Here is a 10,412-nt window from a genome sequence, read left to right on the forward strand (position 1 = left end):
GTTACCTCATCGAACTTTCATAGCAACCCTGAGGCCCACAAACAGGTACCTTCCTCACGGTCACCAGGTAGTAAATGGTAGAACCAGGATTTAGGACTGTCTGATTTCAAAATCATGCTTTTTCCTCTACTCACCATTGCAATACTCTGAGAAAAGTATAAATGAATGTAAATTCAGTATTTGGTGGGAATATGAAGAAAGAACGAAAAACTGCCTGAAAGGTCAAGTAGGCTCCTAGGAGGTGGTGTTTGACTGTAGTCTTGAGGTTTACATAAACCATCAAGCTGATGGGATCATTCCTTTCTGGAGAGCCCCTGACTCCTCTCCCAGGTTTGCCCTCTTTGGGGGTGGGCAAAAGAGAAGGAAAAAGGGGAGAGTACAACTCATTCTGGCTCTTTTTGCCCCCTTTCCACGTCAGACTATATTTATCTTGTGTTCCATGCCCTAATTCACCTTGATGTGGTGGTGCTTTTTATGCTTCCCATTGGATGAATGCTTCATTCTAAGGTTCATTCTCAACATTCTAAACATTCTCAACTGATGAATGAACAAATATATCATCCTATTCTCTCCTGGCCTGCAAGGTTGCTGCTGAAAAATCTCACCTTATAGGGGTTCCCTTATATGAGGGAAAACGTGTTTCTCTTTCTGCTTTTAAAATTATCTTTGTCGGGGTACATGGGTGGCTTAGGTATTTGAGCATCCAACTCTTGGTTTCAGCTCGGGTCATGATCTCACAGTTTCATAGGTTCAAGCCCCACATCAGGCGCTATGCTGACAGTGTGGAGCCTGCTTGGGATTCTCTGTCTCTCTCTGCCCCTTCCCCTCTCCTGTTTGCATGCACCCGTGTACACTCGCTCTCTTCAAAAATAAATAAACTTAAAACAAATTATCTTTGTCTTTTATTTTAGATAGTTTTAATTATAGTATGTCTTGGAGAAGATTGTTTTGGATTGAAATTTTGGGTTGACCTATTAGCTTCACAATCTTGGATATACAAATTTCTCCCCAAGTTCAGGAAGTTCTCAACCATTATTTCTTTAAATAAACTTTCTACCCCCTTTCCTCCTCTTTTCTTTTCCTGGGACTCCAATGATATATACATTGTTTCTCTTGATGGTGCCCCAAAGTCCCATAAGGACTTTCTTCATTCCTTTTCATTCTTTTTTTCTTTTTTGCTCCTCTGATTGGGTGGTTTTAATTGGTCTGTCTTCTAGTTCATTGAATTCTTCTTCTGTTTGGTCAAGTCCAAGTTTGCAGCTCTGTATTAAATTCTTCAATTCAATCATTATATTTTTCAGCTCCAGGATTTGTTTGGTTCTTTTTTATGTTTTCTATATCTTTGCTGAAGTTCTCATTTTGTTCTTGTATCGTTTCCCTGACACTGTTAAATTGTCCGTTCATGTACCCTTGCTCCTCCACTGTGGTGGAGTCTGGCTATGGCTATCAGGCAGGTGTCGTGCAAGTGTGCAGCTAGAGGGACTAGCCCTGAGTGCACACAACACAGTGGAGATCAGCCACCGGGTCTAGGCTGGCGTCTTGCACTTGCACAGCTGCCTAGGCTGGCTGCCATTGTGGTTCCTGGGCTGGGCTAGGACAGGAGGGAGTGGGGACGGAATCAGGTGGAAGATGTCAGTGAACACGAATGCCTGTGAGGCAAAAGCTGGCAAGATCTGCAAGGTGTCCGTGGCAGTTTGTGCTTGCCATTGGTGTCTTCGGTGGTGAAAGCTGCTTGATTTGGCTACAAATCAGGTCACTGTGAACCAAGATAGCTCCAATTGCATGGCACCAAGGAAGACTTTGTGCCTAGCAGTCTCCATATGTCTGTATGTCTCAGCTTTGCCAGTCTGGGAAGGGTGAGATTGAGGTGGGATCTTTGTGTACTCTCCTGAAAGTCTGGGGAAGCTGGTTACTCACTGTGTTCTTCCTTTCGTGGCAAGGAGAACTCTGTCTAATTTTTTTTAATGTTTATTTTTTTATTTTTTTTTAACTTTTATTTATTTTTGAGAGACAGAGACAGAGCAGAGGAGCAGAGAGGGAGGGAGACACAGAACCCAAAGCAGGCTCCAGGCTCTGAGCTGTCAGCACAGAGCCCGATGTGGAGCTCAAACCCACGAACTCTGAAATCATGACCTGAGCCGAAGTCAGATGCTTAACTAACTGAGCCACCCAGGCACCCTTAATATTTATTTTTGAGAGAGAGATGAAGTGCGAGCAGGGAGGGGCAGAGAGAGAGGGAGACACAATCTAAAGCAGGCTCCAGGCTCTGAGCTGTCAGCAAAAGCCCGGTGCAAGGCTCAAACTCACGAACCGTGAGATTGTGACTTGAGCCAAAATCAGACACTCAACCAGCCAAGTCACCCAGGCGCCCCAAGGAGAACTCTTTCCAGCTGGGAGGTTTCCTCTTGGTGCTGAGCAGTGCTGGCTTGGAGGAAAGGATGATGCAGTCAGAATGAAGCTATCTTCCTCCTCTATATATGTGACTATTCTCAAGTTTTTTGTTGTACTGTGTTGCTGATGTTTCTTAAGTGAATTCCAGAGTTCTCCCAGAGCTGCTTTTGTTGTGGATAACTAATGATTGATCTTTTTGTGGGGACAGAGGCTGAGATCTACATCACCATTTTTTTTTCAGAATGGATAAATAAAATGCGGTATATCCATATAATAGAATGGTATGTGCTCCTCACTAAGGAGTGAAGTACTAAAATGTGCTACAACAGGGATAAACCTTACAAACATTATTCTATTGGAAAGGAGTCCATCACAAAAGATCACATATTGTAGATTCCATTTATATGAAATATCCAGAAGAGGCACTATAGACACAAAAATAGATTAGTGGTTGCCTAAGGCTGAACAGGAGGGGTGTGGAAGGGAAAAAGGGGAGTGACTGTTAACGGGTGTGTGGGTTTCTTTGTGGGAGTGATGAAAATGTTCAAAATTTATTGTCATGGTTGTACAACCCTGTGAATATATTAAAAACCACTAAATGGTACAATTTAATTAGGTGACTTTTATGGTATGTGACATATCTCAATAAAGGTGTTATCAGAGGAAAGATATAGAAAGATAAAATGTCTTTATTCCTTTACTCAGCATTTATTGGTAGCCTATAAATGTGCTGGGCACTTGCTAGAGGCTAGTAATAAATGATCCAACAGGACCCAGTCCCCATCCTTAGGAAGCTTACAGTCTGTTGGCAAGAAAATGATTTGGGCATTTATACTTCAAGGATTCTGCTGGAGGGGCTTTAGAGGTAGAAGACATTTGAGACTGATGCCTTTTAGCACCTTGAAAACCATTTCCACGTGAACAGCAACTATGTGACCTATATACATAATAAATAACAATTGAACCGGCTTTGGGGGTTTATAAAGTACTTTCCTAATATTGGCCCAGTATGATGGGCCTATAACGTAGATAATGCTTTCGTGACTTTACACAGAGGTTAAGGAGTTTTTTTTTTTATTTTTTTATTTTTAAGGAGGTTATTCTTGATCATGAAGCTAATAAGTAATGAAACCAGGATTCAAATTCTCTGAAACTCATTATGCTTTTATCCATTCCAGACTGCTCCTCCTATATCTTTATATTGCCTGGCACTCCAACCGGTTTCCTACGCCATAAATCTGCTTACCTCTACCGCCGCATCCAACCAGTCACAAGTCTGGAGAGCCTCTCTCCTTAGTTTCTCTTCTGTCTCCACACCCTGTTCAGGGCCTCCTCCCTTCTTCAATTTCTTGGAAAACAGGAGGCCTCTGGCTTTACCTCCGTCAATCCATCCTACATGTGGCTGGCAGACAGAATTTTTAGAATATTAATAAGTTCTTTGGACCTGCCAATGCCCTATAAAAACCTTCAATAACTCCCTGTGGCTTCAGGATCAAGTTTAAAATTTGGCACATGAACACCTTCTTGCTCCGACCCCAGCCTTTTTTCTCCATTCCTTTATGTACACAGGGAGACTTCGTGCCAGTCAGGATAAAATTCCCTGGATACTCATGTCATTTTCTCTGCCTGGAATATTCAGACTTTTTCTCTCCCTCTAGCTAACTTAACTTCATCCTTCAAGGTTAACTTATGTCCACACAAAACCTACACATGGATGTTTATAGCAGCTTTATTCATGACTGCAAAACTTGGAAGCAACCAAGATGTCTTTCAGTATGTGAAAGGATAAACAGACCAGTACATCCAGACAAAGGAATGTTTATTATTCAATGCCAAAAAGAAATGAGCTGTTTGGGCTCCAGGGTGGCTCAGTCATTTAAGCACCCAACTTTGGCTCAGGTCATGATGTCACGGCTCTTGAGTTCAAGCCCTGTGTCGGGCTCTGTGCTGAGAGCATAGAGCCTGGAGCCTGCTTCAGATTCTGTGTCCCCCTCTCTCTCTGCCTCTCCCCTACTCGTGCTCTGTTTCTCTCTCTCTCAAAAATAAATAAACATTAAACATTAAATAAAACATTAAAAAATAAACATTAACCGTTAAATACTGGTAAACATTTAAAAATAAACATTAAAAAATAAAAACATTAAACATTAAAATAAATATTAAATAAATATTAAAATAAAAATGAAAACAAAACAAAGAAATGAGCTATTAAGCCATGAAAGGACATGGAGGAAACTTAAATGCATATTACTAACTGAAAGGTCCCAATCCATAAAGGCTACATACTATATGATTCCAACTATATGACATTCTATTAAAGGCAAAACTGTGGCAATAAAAAGACCAGTGATTGCCAGGGGCTGTGAAGAGGGGAGGGATGAATAGGCTGAGCACAAAGGACAGTTAGGGCAAGGAAAATACTTTGTATGATACTATAGTGGTGGATACACCTCATTATACATTTGTCCAAATCCACAGAGTGTAATACAGTAAGAGTGAGCATACGCAAGCTATGGACTTTGTGTAATTTATGATGTATCAGTGTAGGTTCATCAGATGTAAGAAATGTACCTCTCTGATAGAGGATGTTGATAATGGGGAAGGCTATGCATGTGTGGGGGCAAGAGGTATATGGGAACCTTCCTCTCAATTTTACTGTGAACCTAAAACTGCTCTAAAAAAAAATAAAGTCTTTGGGAAAAAAAAAAAAAAAAGACTGAGGCATGCCTGGGTGGCTCAGTCAGCTAAGCATCCAACTCTTGATTTTGGCTCAGGTCAGGATCTAACGGTTTGTGGGATGGAGCCCCATGTCGGGCTCTGGGCTGAGAGTGTAGAGCCTACTCGGGATTCTCTCTCCCTCTCTCTCTCTCTGCCTCTCCCCCGCCCATGCTTTCTCTCTCAAAATAAACAAACAAACAAAAAAAGATGGAATTTTTTATCTCCTCCCAGAAGTCCAGATTATACATCCCGTTTCTGAGCTTCCTGAGTTAGCATCTTCTATCATTACATTTATTCTTTTTTTTTTTTTAATTTTTTTTAACGTTTGTTTATTTTTGAGACAGAGAGAGACAGAGCATGAACAGGGAGGGTCAGAGAGAGGGAGACACAGAATCGGAAACAGGCTCCAGGCTCTGAGCTGTCAGCACAGAGCCCGATGTGGGGCTCGAACTCACAGACCGCGAGATCATGACCTGAGCCGAAGTCAGCCGCTTAACCGACTGAGCCACCCAGGCGCCCCTACATTTATTCTTTACACAATAACTAATTTGATTGTCTTCCCCACTATGAGCACCTTGAAGGTAGATCCAATGTTTTATTGGTCTTTAATTTCCCTGGTGTTTAATCCATGTTTTCTGAATAAAATACTTAAAAAAAAAATTTTTGCCTCCACATAAATGGAACTTCTAAGTTCCAGGAGAAGAGGATCAAGAATCTTTTCAGGCAGTGAGATGAAAAGAGATACTATTTCTAATGTAAACACCTAATTCATATCAATGGAAAAAATTTCTTTAATCATTCTTTTCATCAATGTCCTCTGTTCACTGTCATAACTGAAAAAATAATATGTCACTTCAACGATAACAGGGTCATTGTTTAAAATCCAAAATCTGAAGCTTCTAAATCAAGGAAAGGTCTCATTAGTGCCTAGCGAGGACTATGCTGTGAAGGGAGATTTAAAACAATGTGACCTTTCCCTAGCAAGACCCTCAAGTACATCATCTGCAGAGATAAAATGTATTGTTTACATCAGTCTTTTGCTACAACAGGAAAATGACTCCAATGGGAAATCACTGTGGAGTTTCCTTTGATAGCTCTTTAAAGCCAAGTATTTGCAACATCATTGTAATTCCAGAGGAGGTCATCCTCTGGATACAACCGGTAGAGTTAGTTTCAGGCAACCTTTGTTCACAGGGATTCTCAGTCAACATAGCCTCCTATAGCTCTTGGTTAAAACCAGGACGTAGCTGTTGGCTGTATTGTGTCCAGCACAGTAAGTTACAATGGCTTAGTGCTTTAGGTTTGAAAGTTCTTCACACAGACCAGGTGGAGATGTTGTCTAAGGTCTGAACCTTTGGCGAGTTAAGTATCAGTGGTTTGGTAAAATTGCATCTGTTTGCACGTACACAGAGGTGTGGGCGAGCAAGCATTGATTCAGAAACACACTTCTGCAACCTATGCCCTATTCTTTCCCATTCATTCACTCGACAAATATATTTTAGTTAAATATTTATTGAGTACTTATTAGGTACCAGGTACTATGCTAAATGTCAGGGGATACATTTTAATAACTATAGCAGGCACCATTATATTATAATCTATACTATAAACAGTAAATCCGGGCAGAATCCGAATGCCTTCGTTGAGGCTTGACCTGCGCGTGAGGGCTAACTGCAGAACTGTTAACTGTAATTGAGGACCCTCCATGCCTGGAATTATCGAAAGCAGATTCTCACAGCCGGGCCCCGGATAGAAAGCAGTGTAAAGTCCCGAAGGGAGAAACTGCCCTCAGAGGTTGCCCCTCTGGTAGGGGACCGAGTCCGGGACACAGAGGCAGAGGCAGAATGCAGGGCACACGTTTTGCACCGTCTGACTTTCCTCTGGTGTGGGCGCGCGTCCTGCGGCCTCGGGAAGGAGCGGGCGCCGCTGCAGGCCCGCGGACAACCCAGCGGGTCGCGCCCACGCCCCTCGCGGGGGCCGCAGCAGGGCGGGTGGGGTGGCAGCGGCCGGCTGCTTCCCAGGCAGTGCGCGATCGCCGGGCGCCTGGAGCCACCGCGGGGAGGGGCTCCCGGAGGACCGCGCTCCAAGTGGCCGGGAAGCAGCTCCGGGTTGCAGGGCAGGAATGTGCCCTTCCACCTCCCCCTCCCCTCCGCCTCCGGCCAACTTTCTGCCGCCGCAACGGAAGCAGGAACTGGCGAAGCACACGCCCCCCGGGCCGGCCGGGAGCTGCGGAGCATCCCTGCAGCCCTCGCCGATACCCTCGCGCGGATCTGCCGCTCCTTCCTCGGGAGCGCGTCGGGGCTGCCCTCGCGCGGGTGGGACACGGGAGCCCCAGGGTCGTGTAGCTTCCAGGTAAAGGCGTCACCGCCCTTCCCCCCCCCCCCCAGACCGGCCGCGGGCTGCGCCTCCAGCGCCGAGAGTGCAGCCCCCCCCCCCCACTCCTGGGGCGAGGCCCCTCCACCTCTCCGGGAGCGCCAGGGACCGGGTTGGGGCGAGGAAGGGCTGGCCGGGGTCTTGGTGGGATCGCGGGCCCCCAGAGGGGATCTCCAGGCTCGCGTAGCAGCACCTGTCTTAAGTGGCCCTGGCTCCGCGTCGTCATCAGGAGAGACAGAAGAATGCCCAGTGAGCGACACGCGTTTCCTCAAAGGAAGGGAAAGAAAATGATTTCTAATATCTGACACGGTTTTGCACAAGTGCGTTGTAGTGGCTATAGTAAGCAGGCGTCAAAGTTCAGTGCCTCCTGAGCTTCCTCCCACCTGTATCTTTTTCACGCTTTCAACAGAATTCAGCTTGACTGTGGACCTTTAAGGCCTAAGTAATAACGATTAGAAGAATTACAGAGGTTGAGTATCCTTAGCGCGATAAACTCTTCAGTAACTTCTTGCAGTCCAGGCGCCATGAAGATTCTGCCTAGAGAAAACACAGTTCCTGCCCCATCCCCTCTCATGGTTCTGGTTTCTTTGCAAAAATTTGAGGAGAGATTCTGTCAGAATCCTTGCAAAGTAAGACATTGGCCTGGTTTTCCTCTTTTTGCTCCTGTCTGGTTTTCTTTAGGGCTAGAAAAGAGACTTGCAAGATGCGGCAACATGAAAAAGAGTCACTTGTGCCAGGATTCTTAACCTGGAGAGCCACGGCTAGTACTCTGAAAGTCTGTGAACTTCAGTGGCAAAATTTATTTTAGTAGCCTCTCACTGAAATGTAACATTTCCTCTAAGAGGCGTGTGATCAAAAGCCTTGGTAGAGTTTGACGCAGCTGTAATTTGCCATCAGTAGAAATCACAGGTGTTTTCGCATTATATTACTGATTACACAGATCTCAAGTATCCTGTTCATTCAACACTACTTCAAAATTATGGCAGTTATTAGATGTACTGCTTGATATTTGATAGGTTAATAAAGAAGCACAGATATCCCACAATTGTTTCTATTTTGACTGAAAATGGGATTAATAATAGGATCTATTTCATAAGGATCAGGAATCTATTTCATTAGGATTCTTGTAAGGATTAAATGACATGACACATGTAAAGTGCTTAGCATAGAGACTGGCATGAGAGAAACATAAATGTTACTTGTTATTTGTTTACAAAAGTTGGATACAACAGTAAGGAAGCTATTGGACTTGTGTGGTTACTATATATGGGTAATATATACTCTTTTTTTTGCTGTTTAACTATTTTTGTTGTTTTTTACTATTTTGTTGTTTTAAAGACTGTTTATATTAGGGATCACTCTTTTTTTTTTTTTTTTAAGATTTTATTAGTAAGTAATCTAATCTCTACACCCAATGTGGAGCTTGAACTCGCAACCTGGAGATCAAGAGTTCCACGCTCCGTGGACTGAGCCAGCCAGGCGCCCCAATGTTAGATTTCACTCTTTACGTTGTACAGTTCTATGGGTTTTGGCAGATGTGAAGACATGTGTCAACCGTTACAGTATCATTTAGAATGATTTCACTACTCTGAAAATCCCCTGTGTTCCACCTGCGCATCCTTCCCTTCCTCCTCCTGGCAACCACTGATATTTTGATTGTTGATGTAGTTTTGCCTTTTCCAGAATGTCGTATGGTTGACAAGAGGTCATATCTTTCAGACCGGTTTCTTTCACTTAGCACTATGCAATTGTGGTTCCTCTATGTACTTCTGTGGTTTGATAGCTCATTTCTTTGTACTACTGAATAGTATTCCATTATATGGATGTACCACATTTTGTTTATCCATTCACCTATTGAACGATGTCTTGGTTGTCTCCAGTTTTTGACAATGATGTAGAAAGTTACTATAAACATATATTCATAGATTTTTTTTTGTAGGATTTGGTTTTGTCAGTTTTTTGGATTTTAGTCATTCTAATAGGTGCATAGTGGTATCTTATCATTTGAATTTACAGTTCCCAAATGATTATGATGTTGAGCACCTCCTCTTATGCTTATTTGTTATCTATATATCTCTTTTGAGATCCACATGGGGCTTGGTCCCAGGATCTGTGAGACCATGACCTGAGCCAAATCCAAGAGTCAGATACTTAACCAGTTGAGCCACCCAGGTGCCCCAACTTTGCTCATTTTTAATTGGGTTGTGTTTTAAAGTTCTTTGTATATTTTAGCTACCTGTCCTTTATCAGATGTGTGTTTTGCAAATATTTCTCCCAGTCTGTGGCTTATCTTTTTATTCTCTGAATAGTGTCTTGGGCACAGCAGATGTTTTAATTTTAATGAAATCCAACCTATCAATTTTTTTTCTTTTGATGTTTTAATTTTAATGAAATCCAACCTATCAATTTTTTTTCTTTCATGGATTGTGCTTTTGGTATTGTATCTAAAAAAATCATTGCTTAATCTAAGTCCACAAAGATTTTTCTCCTATGTTATATTTTTACTATATTAAAACTATTTTAACATGTTTTCTTTAAATATTTTATTTTTAGGTAATCTCTACACCAACATGGGGCTTGCACACACAATACCAAGATCAAGAGTCTCATGTTTTACCAACTGAGCCAGCCAGGCACCCCTCTAGGAGTTTTAGAGTTCTGCATTTTACATTGAAGTCTATGATCCATTTTGAGTTAGTTTTTGTAAATGATGGAAGTTTGTGTCTAGATTTATCTTTTTGCATATGGATGCCCAATTATTCTGTCACCATTTTTAAGAAGACTATCCTCTGTCCGTTGAATTGCCTTTGCTCTTTTGTTAAAGAGCAGTTGACTCTATTCGTGTGGGTCTTTTTCTGGGCTTATTAATCTGTTCTGTCGTTCTGTTTGTCTATTCTTTTGCCAGTAGCACACTCTTTTTTTTTTTTTTT

General features: G+C 42.6%; 1 protein-coding gene across 2 annotated transcripts in view; it reads left to right on the forward strand.

Moving 5' to 3' along the window:
* Nucleotides 1-7,346: 7,346 nt before the first annotated feature.
* Nucleotides 7,347-10,412, forward strand: part of MANSC1 (MANSC domain containing 1) — a 19,814-nt gene continuing 16,748 nt past the window's right edge. For both annotated transcript variants that reach the window (XM_040488902.1, XM_040488904.1), the window contains exon 1: nt 7,347-7,461. The gene's annotated coding sequence lies outside the window, so the exon portion shown is untranslated. The remainder of the gene's footprint in view (nt 7,462-10,412) is intronic.

This window comes from Herpailurus yagouaroundi, unplaced genomic scaffold (genome assembly GCF_014898765.1).
Source record: "Herpailurus yagouaroundi ecotype Mexico unplaced genomic scaffold, PumYag 166, whole genome shotgun sequence".
Classification (NCBI taxonomy): Eukaryota; Metazoa; Chordata; class Mammalia; order Carnivora; family Felidae; genus Herpailurus; species Herpailurus yagouaroundi.